Source organism: Gorilla gorilla, chromosome 11, assembly GCF_029281585.2.
Source record: "Gorilla gorilla gorilla isolate KB3781 chromosome 11, NHGRI_mGorGor1-v2.1_pri, whole genome shotgun sequence".
Lineage (NCBI taxonomy): Eukaryota > Metazoa > Chordata > Mammalia > Primates > Hominidae > Gorilla > Gorilla gorilla.
This window is the reverse complement of record NC_073235.2, coordinates 6463268-6476820: the sequence shown is the minus strand read 5'-3', so window position 1 is coordinate 6476820 and position 13553 is coordinate 6463268.

Here is a 13553-nt window from a genome sequence, read left to right as displayed (position 1 = left end):
CTAGATATTTCCATGTTTACAGAGATAGTGGTGTAGTTATTTCCAAGTTTATAGTGACAGCGTTGTAGATATTTCCATGTTTATACAGATAGCGGTGAAGATATTTCCATGTTTATACAGATAGCGGTGGAGATATTTCCATGTTAATAGAGATAGCAGTGTTGATAGGTCCATTTTTATAGAGATAGTGTTGTAGATAATTTCAATTCTATACAGAGAGCAGTGTAGATATTTCCAAGTTCATACAGATAGCGGTGTAGTTATTTCCACGTTTATAGAGATGGCGGTGTAGATATTTCCATGTTCATACTGATGGCGGTGTAGATATTTCCATGTTTATAGGGATGGCGGTGTAGATATTTTCATGTTTACACAGATGGCGGTGTAGATATTTCCATGTTTACCCAGATAGCGGTGTAGACATTTCCATGTTTACACAGATAGCGGTGTGGATATTTCCATGTTTATGCAGATAGCAGTGTAGTTATTTCCATGTTTATAGAGATAGCAGTGTAGATATTTCCATTGATATACAGATAGCTGTGTAGATATTTGCATGGTCATACAGATTGCGGTGTAGATATTTCCATGTTCATATAGATAGCGGTGTAGATATTTCCATGTTCGTACTGATAGCAGTGTAGATATTTCCATGTTCATACAGATAGCGGTGTAGATATTTCCATGTTCATATAGATAGCGGTGTAGATATTTCCATGTTTTTACAGATAGCAGTGTAGATATTTCCATGTTCATACAGATAGCGGTGTAGATATTTCCATGTTCATACAGGTGGCGGTGTAGCTATTTCCATGTTTATACAGATAGCAGTGTAGTTATTTCCATGTTTATAAAGACAGCTGTGTAGATATTTCCATTGATATACAGATAGCTGTGTAGATATTTGCGTGTTCATACAGATAGCAGTGTAGATATTTCCATGTTCGTACTGATAGCAGTGTAGATATTTCCATGTTCATACAGATAGCGGTGTAGATATTTCCATGTTCATACAGATAACGGTGTAGATATTTCCATGTTCATACAGATAGCGGTGTAGATATTTCCATGTTCATACAGTTAGCGGTGTAGATATTTCCATGTTCATACAGATGGCAGTGTAGATATTTACATGTTCATACAGATGGCGGTATAGATATTTCCACGTTCGTACAGATGGCGGTGTAGATATTTCCATGTTCATAGAGATGGCGGTGTAGATACTTCCATGTTTATGCCGATAACGGTATAGATATTTCCATGTTTATACAGATGGTGGTGTAGATATTTCCATGTTTATAGAGATTGCGGTCTAGATATTTCCATGTTTACAGAGATAGTGGTGTAGTTATTTCCAAGTTTATAGAGACAGCGTTGTAGATATTTCCATGTTTATACAGATAGCGGTAAAGATATTTCCATGTTTATACAGATAGCAGTGTAGATATTTCCAAGTTTATACAGATAGCAGTGTAGATATTTCCATGTTTATAGAGATAGTGGTGTAGATAATTTCAATTTCATACAGAGAGCAGTGTAGATATTTCCAAGTTCATACAGATAGCGGTGTAGTTATTTCCACGTTTACAGAGATGGCGGTGTAGATATTTCCATGTTCATACAGAGGACGGTGTATATATTTCCATGTTTATAGGGATAGCGGTGTAGATATTTTCATGTTTACACAGATGGCGGCGTAGATATTTCCATGTTTACGCAGATAGCGGTGTAGACATTTCCATGTTTACACAGATAGCGGTGTGGATATTTCCATGTTTATGCAGATAGCAGTGTAGATATTTCCATGTTTATACAGATAGCGGTGCGGATATTTCCATGTTTATACAGATAGCGGTGTAGATATTTCCATGTTCATAGAGATAGCGGTGTAGAGATTTCCATGTTCCTACAGATAGCGGTGTAGATATTTCCATGTTGATACAGATAGCGGTGTAGAGATTTCCATGTTCATACAGATAGCGGTGTAGATATTTCCATGTTCATACAGATAGCGGTATAGGTATATCCATGTTTATACAGATGGTGGTGTGGATATTTCCATGTATATAGAGATGGCGGTCTAGATATTTCCATGTTTACAGAGATAGTGGTGTAGTTATTTCCAAGTTTATAGAGACAGCGTTGTAGATATTTCCATGTTTATACAGATAGCAGTGAAGATATTTCCATGTTTATACAGATAGCGGTGTAGACATTTCCATGTTTATACAGATGGTGGTGTAGATATTTCCATGTATATAGAGATGGCGGTCTAGATATTTCCATGTTTACAGAGATAGTGGTGTAGTTATTTCCAAGTTTATAGTGACAGCGTTGTAGATATTTCCATGTTTATACAGATAGCGGTGAAGATATTTCCATGTTTATACAGATAGCGGTGGAGATATTTCCATGTTAATAGAGATAGCAGTGTTGATAGGTCCATTTTTATAGAGATAGTGTTGTAGATAATTTCAATTCTATACAGAGAGCAGTGTAGATATTTCCAAGTTCATACAGATAGCGGTGTAGTTATTTCCACGTTTATAGAGATGGCGGTGTAGATATTTCCATGTTCATACTGATGGCGGTGTAGATATTTCCATGTTTATAGGGATGGCGGTGTAGATATTTTCATGTTTACACAGATGGCGGTGTAGATATTTCCATGTTTACCCAGATAGCGGTGTAGACATTTCCATGTTTACACAGATAGCGGTGTGGATATTTCCATGTTTATGCAGATAGCAGTGTAGTTATTTCCATGTTTATAGAGATAGCAGTGTAGATATTTCCATTGATATACAGATAGCTGTGTAGATATTTGCATGGTCATACAGATTGCGGTGTAGATATTTCCATGTTCATATAGATAGCGGTGTAGATATTTCCATGTTCGTACTGATAGCAGTGTAGATATTTCCATGTTCATACAGATAGCGGTGTAGATATTTCCATGTTCATACAGTTAGCGGTATAGATATTTCCATGTTCATACAGATGGCGGTGTAGATATTTACATGTTCATACAGATGGCGGTGTAGACATTTCCATGTTCATACAGCGAGCGGTGTAGATATTTCCATGTTCATACAGATAGAGGTGTAGATATTTCCATGTTCATACAGATAGAGGCGTAGATATTTCCATGTTCATACCAATAGCGTTGTAGACATTTCCATGTTCATACATTTATCGGTGTAGATATTTCAATGTTCATACAGATGGCGGTCAAGATATTTCCATGTTCATACAGATGGCGGTGTAGATATTTCCATGTTTGTACGGATGGCAGTGTAGATATTTCCATGTTCATTCAGGTGGCGGTGTAGATATTTCCATGTTTGTACAGATAGCAGTGTAGTTATTTCCATGTTAATAGAGATATCTGTGTAGATATTTCCATTGATATACAGATAGCTGTGTAGATATTTGCATGTTCATACAGATAGCGGTGAAGATATTTCCATGTTTATACAGATAGCGGTGAAGATATTTCCATGTTTATAGAGATAGCAGTGTAGATAGGTCCATTTTTATAGAGATAGTGGTGTAGATAATTTCAATTCTATACAGAGAGCAGTGTAGATATTTCCAAGTTCATACAGATAGCGTTGTAGATATTTCCACGTTTATAGAGATGGCGGTGTAGATATTTCCATGTTCATACTGATGGCGGTGTAGATATTTCTATGTTTATACGGATGGCGGTGTAGATATTTTCATGTTTACACAGATGGCGGTGTAGATATTTCCATGTTTACACAGATAGCGATGTGGATATTTCCATGTTTATGCAGATAGCAGTGTAGATATTTCCATGTTTATACAGATAGCGGTGCGGATATTTCCATGTTTATACAGATAGTTGGGCAGACATTTCCATGTTTATACAGATAGCGGTGTAGATATTTCCATCTTAATACAGATGGCGGTGTAGATATGTCCATGTTTGTACAGATGGCAGTGTAGATATTTCCATGTTCATACAGATGGCGGTGTAGATATTTCGAAGTTTATAGAGATAGCGCTGTAGTTATTTCCATATTTATAGAGAAATCTATGTAGATATTTCCACGTATATTCAGATAGCTGTGTAGATATTTCCATGTTCAGGCAGATAGCGGTGTAGATATTTCCATGTTCATCCAGATGCCGGTGTACATATATCCATGTTCATACAGATGGTGGTGAAGATATTTCCATGTTCATACAGATGGTGGTGTAGATATTTCCATGTTCATACAAATGGCGGTGTAGATATTTCCATGTTCATAGAGATGGCGGTGCAGATATTTCCATGTTCATACAAATCGTGGTGCAGATATTTCCATCTTCATAGAGATGGCGGTGTAGATATTTCCGTATTTATAGAGATAGCAGGGTAGTTATTTCCATGTTTATAGAGATAGCAGTGTAGATATTTCCATTGATATACAGATAGCTGGGTAGATATTTGCATGGTCATACAGATATCGGTGTAGATATTTCCATGTTCATATAGATAGCGGTGTAGATATTTCCATGTTTTTACAGATAGCAGTGTAGATATTTCCATGTTCATACAGATAGCGGTGTAGATATTTCCATGTTCATACAGTTGGCGGTGTAGCTATTTCCATGTTTATACAGATAGCAGTGTAGTTATTTCCATGTTTATAAAGACAGCTGTGTAGATATTTCCATTGATATACAGATAGCTGTGTAGATATTTGCGTGTTCATACAGATAGCAGTGTAGATATTTCCATGTTCGTACTGATAGCAGTGTAGATATTTCCATGTTCATACAGATAGCGGTGTAGATATTTCCATGTTCATACAGATAACGGTGTAGATATTTCCATGTTCATACAGATAGCGGTGTAGATATTTCCATGTTCATACAGTTAGCGGTGTAGATATTTCCATGTTCATACAGATGGCGGTGTAGATATTTACATGTTCATACAGATGGCGGTATAGATATTTCCACGTTCGTACAGATGGCGGTGTAGATATTTCCATGTTCATAGAGATGGCGGTGTAGATACTTCCATGTTTATGCCGATAACGGTATAGATATTTCCATGTTTATACAGATGGTGGTGTAGATATTTCCATGTTTATAGAGATGGCGGTCTAGATATTTCCATGTTTACAGAGATAGTGGTGTAGTTATTTCCAAGTTTATAGAGACAGCGTTGTAGATATTTCCATGTTTATACAGATAGCGGTAAAGATATTTCCATGTTTATACAGATAGCGGTGTAGATATTTCCACGTTTACAGAGATGCCGGTGTAGATATTTCCATGTTCATACAGAGGACGGTGTAGATATTTCCATGTTTATAGGGATGGCGGTGTAGATATTTTCATGTTTACACAGATGGCGGCGTAGATATTTCCATGTTTACGCAGATAGCGGTGTAGACATTTCCATGTTTACACAGATAGCGGTGTGGATATTTCCATGCTTATGCAGATAGCAGTGTAGATATTTCCATGTTTATACAGATAGCGGTGCAGATATTTCCATGTTTATTCAGATAGCGGAGCGGATATTTCCATGTTTATACAAATAGTTGGGCAGATATTTCCATGTTTATGCAGATAGCGGTGTAGATATTTCCATCTTAATTCAGATGGCGGTGTAGATATGTCCATGTTCATACAGATGGCGGTGTAGATATTTCCATGTTCATACAGATGTCGGTGTAGATATTTCGAAGTTTATAGAGATAGCGCTGTAGTTATTTCCATATTTATGGAGAAATCTGTGTAGATATTTCCATGTATATTCAGATAGCTGTGTAGATATTTCCATGTTCATACAGATAGCAGTGTAGATATTTCCATGTTCATCCAGATGCTAGTGTACATCTATCCATGTTCATACAGATGGCGGTGAAGATATTTCCATGTTCATACAGATGGTGGTGTAGATATTTCCATGTTTATAGGGATGGCGGTGTAGATATTTTCATGTTTTCACAGATGGCGGTGTAGATATTTCCATGTTTACACAGATAGCGGTGTGGATATTTCCATGTTTATGCAGATAGCAGTGTAGATATTTCCATGTTTATACAGATAGCGGTGAGGATATTTCCATGTTTATTCAGATAGCGGAGCGGATATTTCCATGTTTTTACAGATAGTTTGGCAGATATTTCCATGTTTATGCAGATAGCGGTGTAGATATTTCCATCTAAATACAGATGGCGGTGTAGATATGTCCATGTTCATATAGATGGCGGTGTAGATATTTCCATGTTCATAGAGATGGCGGTGTAGATATTTCCATGTTTATGCAGATAGCGGTATAGATATTTCCATGTTTATTCAGATGGCGGTGTAGATATTTCCATGTTTATAGAGATGGAGGTCTAGATATTTCCATGTTTACAGAGATAGTGGTGTAGTTATTTCCAAGTTTATAGAGACAGCGTTGTAAATATTTCCATGTTTATACAGATAGCTGTGATGATATTTCCTTGTTTATACAGAGAGCGGTGTAGATATTTCCATGTTTATAGTGATAGTGGTGTAGATAATTTCAATTTTATACAGAGAGCAGTGTAGATATTTCCAAGTTCATACAGATAGCGGTGTAGATATTTCCACGTTTATAGAGATGGCGGTGTAGATATTTCCATGTTCATACAGATGGCGGTGTAGATATTTCCATGTTTATAGGGATGGCGGTGTAGATATTTTCATGTTTACACGGATGGCGGTGTAGATATTTCCATGTTTACACAGATAACGGTGTAGACATTTCCATGTTTACACAGATAGCGGTGTGGATATTTCCATGTTTATGCAGATAGCTGTGTAGATATTTGCATGTTCATACAGATAGCGGTGTAGATATTTCCATGTTCATACAGATAGCGGTGTAGATATTTCCATATTCATACAGATAGCGGTGTAGATATTTCCATGTCCATACAGATAGCGGTGTAGATATTTCCATGTTCATACAGATAGCGGTGTAGATATTTCCATGTTCATACAGTTAGCCGTGTAGATATTTAAATGTTCATACAGATGGCGGTGTAGATATTTACATGTTCATACAGATGGAGGTGTAGATATTTCCATGTTCATAGAGATAGCGGTGTAGAGATTTCCATGTTCATACAGATAGCGGTGTAGATATTTCCATGTTTATACAGATAGCGGTGTAGAGATTTCCATGTTCATACAGATAGCGGTGTAGATATTTACATGTTCATACAAATGGCGATATAGATATTTCCATGTTCGTACAGATGGCGGTGTAGATATTTCCATGTTCATAGAGATGGCGGTGTAGATATTTCCATGTTTATGCAGATAGCGGTATAGTTATTTCCATGTTTATAAAGACAGCTGTGTAGATATTTCCATTGATATACAGATAGCTGTGTAGATATTTGCGTGTTCATACAGATAGCAGTGTAGATATTTCCATGTTCGTACTGATAGCAGTGTAGATATTTCCATGTTCATACAGATAGCGGTGTAGATATTTCCATGTTCATACAGATAACGGTGTAGATATTTCCATGTTCATACAGATAGCGGTGTAGATATTTCCATGTTCATACAGTTAGCGGTGTAGATATTTCCATGTTCATACAGATGGCGGTGTAGATATTTACATGTTCATACAGATGGCGGTATAGATATTTCCACGTTCGTACAGATGGCGGTGTAGATATTTCCATGTTCATAGAGATGGCGGTGTAGATACTTCCATGTTTATGCCGATAACGGTATAGATATTTCCATGTTTATACAGATGGTGGTGTAGATATTTCCATGTTTATAGAGATGGCGGTCTAGATATTTCCATGTTTACAGAGATAGTGGTGTAGTTATTTCCAAGTTTATAGAGACAGCGTTGTAGATATTTCCATGTTTATACAGATAGCGGTAAAGATATTTCCATGTTTATACAGATAGCGGTGTAGATATTTCCACGTTTACAGAGATGCCGGTGTAGATATTTCCATGTTCATACAGAGGACGGTGTAGATATTTCCATGTTTATAGGGATGGCGGTGTAGATATTTTCATGTTTACACAGATGGCGGCGTAGATATTTCCATGTTTACGCAGATAGCGGTGTAGACATTTCCATGTTTACACAGATAGCGGTGTGGATATTTCCATGCTTATGCAGATAGCAGTGTAGATATTTCCATGTTTATACAGATAGCGGTGCAGATATTTCCATGTTTATTCAGATAGCGGAGCGGATATTTCCATGTTTATACAAATAGTTGGGCAGATATTTCCATGTTTATGCAGATAGCGGTGTAGATATTTCCATCTTAATTCAGATGGCGGTGTAGATATGTCCATGTTCATACAGATGGCGGTGTAGATATTTCCATGTTCATACAGATGTCGGTGTAGATATTTCGAAGTTTATAGAGATAGCGCTGTAGTTATTTCCATATTTATGGAGAAATCTGTGTAGATATTTCCATGTATATTCAGATAGCTGTGTAGATATTTCCATGTTCATACAGATAGCAGTGTAGATATTTCCATGTTCATCCAGATGCTAGTGTACATATATCCATGTTCATACAGATGGCGGTGAAGATATTTCCATGTTCATACAGATGGTGGTGTAGATATTTCCATGTTTATAGGGATGGCGGTGTAGATATTTTCATGTTTTCACAGATGGCGGTGTAGATATTTCCATGTTTACACAGATAGCGGTGTGGATATTTCCATGTTTATGCAGATAGCAGTGTAGATATTTCCATGTTTATACAGATAGCGGTGAGGATATTTCCATGTTTATTCAGATAGCGGAGCGGATATTTCCATGTTTTTACAGATAGTTTGGCAGATATTTCCATGTTTATGCAGATAGCGGTGTAGATATTTCCATCTAAATACAGATGGCGGTGTAGATATGTCCATGTTCATATAGATGGCGGTGTAGATATTTCCATGTTCATAGAGATGGCGGTGTAGATATTTCCATGTTTATGCAGATAGCGGTATAGATATTTCCATGTTTATTCAGATGGCGGTGTAGATATTTCCATGTTTATAGAGATGGAGGTCTAGATATTTCCATGTTTACAGAGATAGTGGTGTAGTTATTTCCAAGTTTATAGAGACAGCGTTGTAAATATTTCCATGTTTATACAGATAGCTGTGATGATATTTCCTTGTTTATACAGAGAGCGGTGTAGATATTTCCATGTTTATAGTGATAGTGGTGTAGATAATTTCAATTTTATACAGAGAGCAGTGTAGATATTTCCAAGTTCATACAGATAGCGGTGTAGATATTTCCACGTTTATAGAGATGGCGGTGTAGATATTTCCATGTTCATACAGATGGCGGTGTAGATATTTCCATGTTTATAGGGATGGCGGTGTAGATATTTTCATGTTTACACGGATGGCGGTGTAGATATTTCCATGTTTACACAGATAACGGTGTAGACATTTCCATGTTTACACAGATAGCGGTGTGGATATTTCCATGTTTATGCAGATAGCTGTGTAGATATTTGCATGTTCATACAGATAGCGGTGTAGATATTTCCATGTTCATACAGATAGCGGTGTAGATATTTCCATATTCATACAGATAGCGGTGTAGATATTTCCATGTCCATACAGATAGCGGTGTAGATATTTCCATGTTCATACAGATAGCGGTGTAGATATTTCCATGTTCATACAGTTAGCCGTGTAGATATTTAAATGTTCATACAGATGGCGGTGTAGATATTTACATGTTCATACAGATGGAGGTGTAGATATTTCCACGTTCATAGAGATAGCGGTGTAGAGATTTCCATGTTCATACAGATAGCGGTGTAGATATTTCCATGTTTATACAGATAGCGGTGTAGAGATTTCCATGTTCATACAGATAGCGGTGTAGATATTTACATGTTCATACAAATGGCGATATAGATATTTCCATGTTCGTACAGATGGCGGTGTAGATATTTCCATGTTCATAGAGATGGCGGTGTAGATATTTCCATGTTTATGCAGATAGCGGTATAGTTATTTCCATGTTTATACAGATGGTGGTGTAGATATTTCCATGTTTATAGAGATGGCGGTCTAGATATTTCCATGTTTACAGAGATAGTGGTGTAGTTATTTCCAAGTTTATAGAGACAGCGTTGTAGTTATTTCCATGTTTATACAGATAGCGGTATAGATATTTCCATGTTTATACAGATGGTGGTGTGGATATTTCCATGTATATAGAGATGGCGGTCTAGATATTTCCATGTTTACAGAGATAGTGGTGTAGTTATTTCCAAGTTTATAGAGACAGCGTTGTAGATATTTCCATGTTTATACAGATAGCAGTGAAGATATTTCCATGTTTATACAGATAGCGGTGTAGACATTTCCATGTTTATGCAGATAGCAGTGAAGATATTTCCATGTTTATAGAGATAGTGGTGTAGATAATTTCAATTTTATACAAAGTGCAGTGTAGATATTTCCAAGTTCATACAGATAGTGTAGGTATTTCCAGGTTCATACAAATGGCGGTGTAGATATTTACATGTTCATACAAATGGCGGTATAGTTATTTCCATGTTCGTACAGATGGCGGTGTGGATATTTCCATGTTCATACCAATAGCGGTGTAGATATTTCCATGTTCATACAGATAGCGGTGTAGATATTTCCATGTTCATACAGAAGGCGGTGTAGATATTTACATGTTCATACAGATGGCGGTGTAGATATTTCCATGTTCGTACGGATGGCAGTGTAGATATTTCCATGTTCATACAGGTGGCGGTGTAGATATTTCCATGTTTATACAGATAGCAGTGTAGTTATTTCCATGTTTATAGAGAGAGCTGTGTAGATATTTCCATTGATATACAGATAGCTGTGTAGATATTTGCATGTTCATACAGACATCGGTGTAGATATTTCCATGTTCGTACAGGTAGCGATGTAGATATTTCCATGTTCATACAGATAACGGTGTAGATATTTCCGTGTTCATACAGATAGCGGTGTAGATATTTCCATGTTCATACAGTTAGCGGTGTAGATATTTCCATGTTCATACAGATGGCGGTGTAGATATTTCCATGTTCATACAGATGGCGGTGTAGATATTTCCATGTTCATAGAGATGGCTGAGTAGATATTTCCATGTTTATGCAGATAGCGGTATGGTTATTTCCATGTTTATACAGATGGTGGTGTAGATATTTCCATGTTTATAGAGATGGCGATCTAGATATTTCCATGTTTACAGAGATAGTGGTGTAGTTATTTCCAAGTTTATAGAGACAGCGTTGTAGATATTTCCATGTTTATACAGATAGCGGTGAAGATATTTCCATGTTTACACAGATAGCGGTGTAGATATTTCCATGTTCATACAGGTGGCGGTGTAGATATTTCCATGTTTATACAGATAGCAGTGTAGTTATTACCATGTTTATAGAGATAGCACTGTAGATATTTCCATTGATATACAGATAGCTGTGTAGATATTTGCGTGTTCATAGAGATAGCTGTGTAGATATTTTCATGTTCATACAGATAGCGGTGTAGATATTTCCATTTTCATACTGTTAGCGGTGTAGATATTTCCATGTTCATACAGATAGCGGTGTAGATATTTCCATGTTCATACAGTTAGCGGTATAGATATTTCCATGTTCATACAGATGGCGGAGTGGATATTTACATGTTCATACAGATGGCGGTGTAGATATTTCCATGTTCATACAGATAGCGGTGTAGATATTTCCATGTTCATACAGTTAGCGGTGTAGATATTTCCATGTTCATACAGATGGCGGTGTAGACATTTCCATGTTCATACAGATCGCGGTGCAGGTATTTCCATGTTCATACAGATAGCGGTGTAGATATTTCCATGTTCATACAGATAGTGGTGTAGATAATTCCATGTTCATACAGTTAGCTGAGTAGATATTTCCATGTTCATACAGATGGCGGTGTAGATATTTACATGTTCATACAGATGGCGGTGTAGATATTTCCATGTTCATACATTTAGCGGTGTAGATATTTCCATGTTCATACAGATGGCGGTGAAGATATTTCCATGTTCATACAGATGGCGGTGTAGATATTTCCATGTTTGTACGGATGGCTGTGTAGATATTTCCATGTTCATACAGGTGGCAGTGTAGTTATTTCCATGTTTATACAGATAGCAGTGTAGTTATTTCCATGTTAATAGAGATAGCTGTGTGGATATTTCCATTGATATACATATAGCTGTGTAGATATTTGCATGTTCATACAGATAGCGGTGTAGATATTTCCATGTTCGTACAGATAGCGGTGTAGATATTTCCATGTTCATACAGATAGCGGTGTAGATATTTCCATGTTCATACAGATAACGGTGTAGATATTTCCATGTTCATACAAACAGCGGTGTAGATATTTCCATGTTTATACAGATGGTGGTGTAGATATTTCCATGTATATAGAGATGGCGTTCTAGATATTTCCATGTTTACAGAGATAGTGGTGTAGTTATTTCCAAGTTTATAGAGACAGCGTTGTAGATATTTCCATGTTTATACAGATAGCAGTGAAGATATTTCCATGTTTATACAGATAGCGGTGTAGATATTTCCATGTTTATACAGATAGCAGTGAAGATATTTCCATGTTTATAGAGATAGTGGTGTAGATAATTTCAATTTTATACAGAGAGCAGTGTAGATATTTCCAAGTTCATACAGATAGCGGTGTAGATATTTCCACGTTTATAGAGATGGTGGTGTAGATATTTCCATGTTCATACAGACGACGGTGTAGATATTTCCATGTTTATAGGGATGGCGGTGTAGATATTTTCATGTTTACACAGATGGCGGTGTAGATATTTCCATGCTCATACAGATGGCGGTGTAGATATTTACATGTTCATACAGATGGCGGTGTAGATATTTCCATGTTCATACAGATAGCGGTGTAGATATTTCCATGTTCATACAGATAGCGGTGCAGATAATTCCATGTTCATACAGTTAGCTCTGTAGATATTTCCATGTTCATACAGATGGCGGTGTAGGTATTTGTATGTTCATACAGATGGCGGTGTAGATATTTCCATGTTCATACAGATAGCGGTGTAGATTTTTCCATGTTCATACAGATAGCGGTGTAGATATATCCATGTTTATATAGATAGTGGTGTAGATAATTTCAATTTTATACAAAGTGCAGTGTAGATATTTCCAAGTTCATACAGATAGTGGTGTAGATATTTCCAGGTTCATACAAATGGCGGTGTAGATATTTACATGTTCATACAAATGGCGGTATAGTTATTTCCATGTTCGTACAGATGTCGGTGTGGATATTTCCATGTTCATACCAATAGCGGTGTAGTTATTTCCATGTTCATACAGTTAGCGGTGTAGATATTTCCATGTTCATACAGAAGGCGGTGTAGATATTTACATGTTCATACAGATGGCGGTGTAGATATTTCCATGTTCGTACGGATGGCAGTGTAGATATTTCCATGTTCATACAGGTGGCGGTGTAGATATTTCCATGTTCAT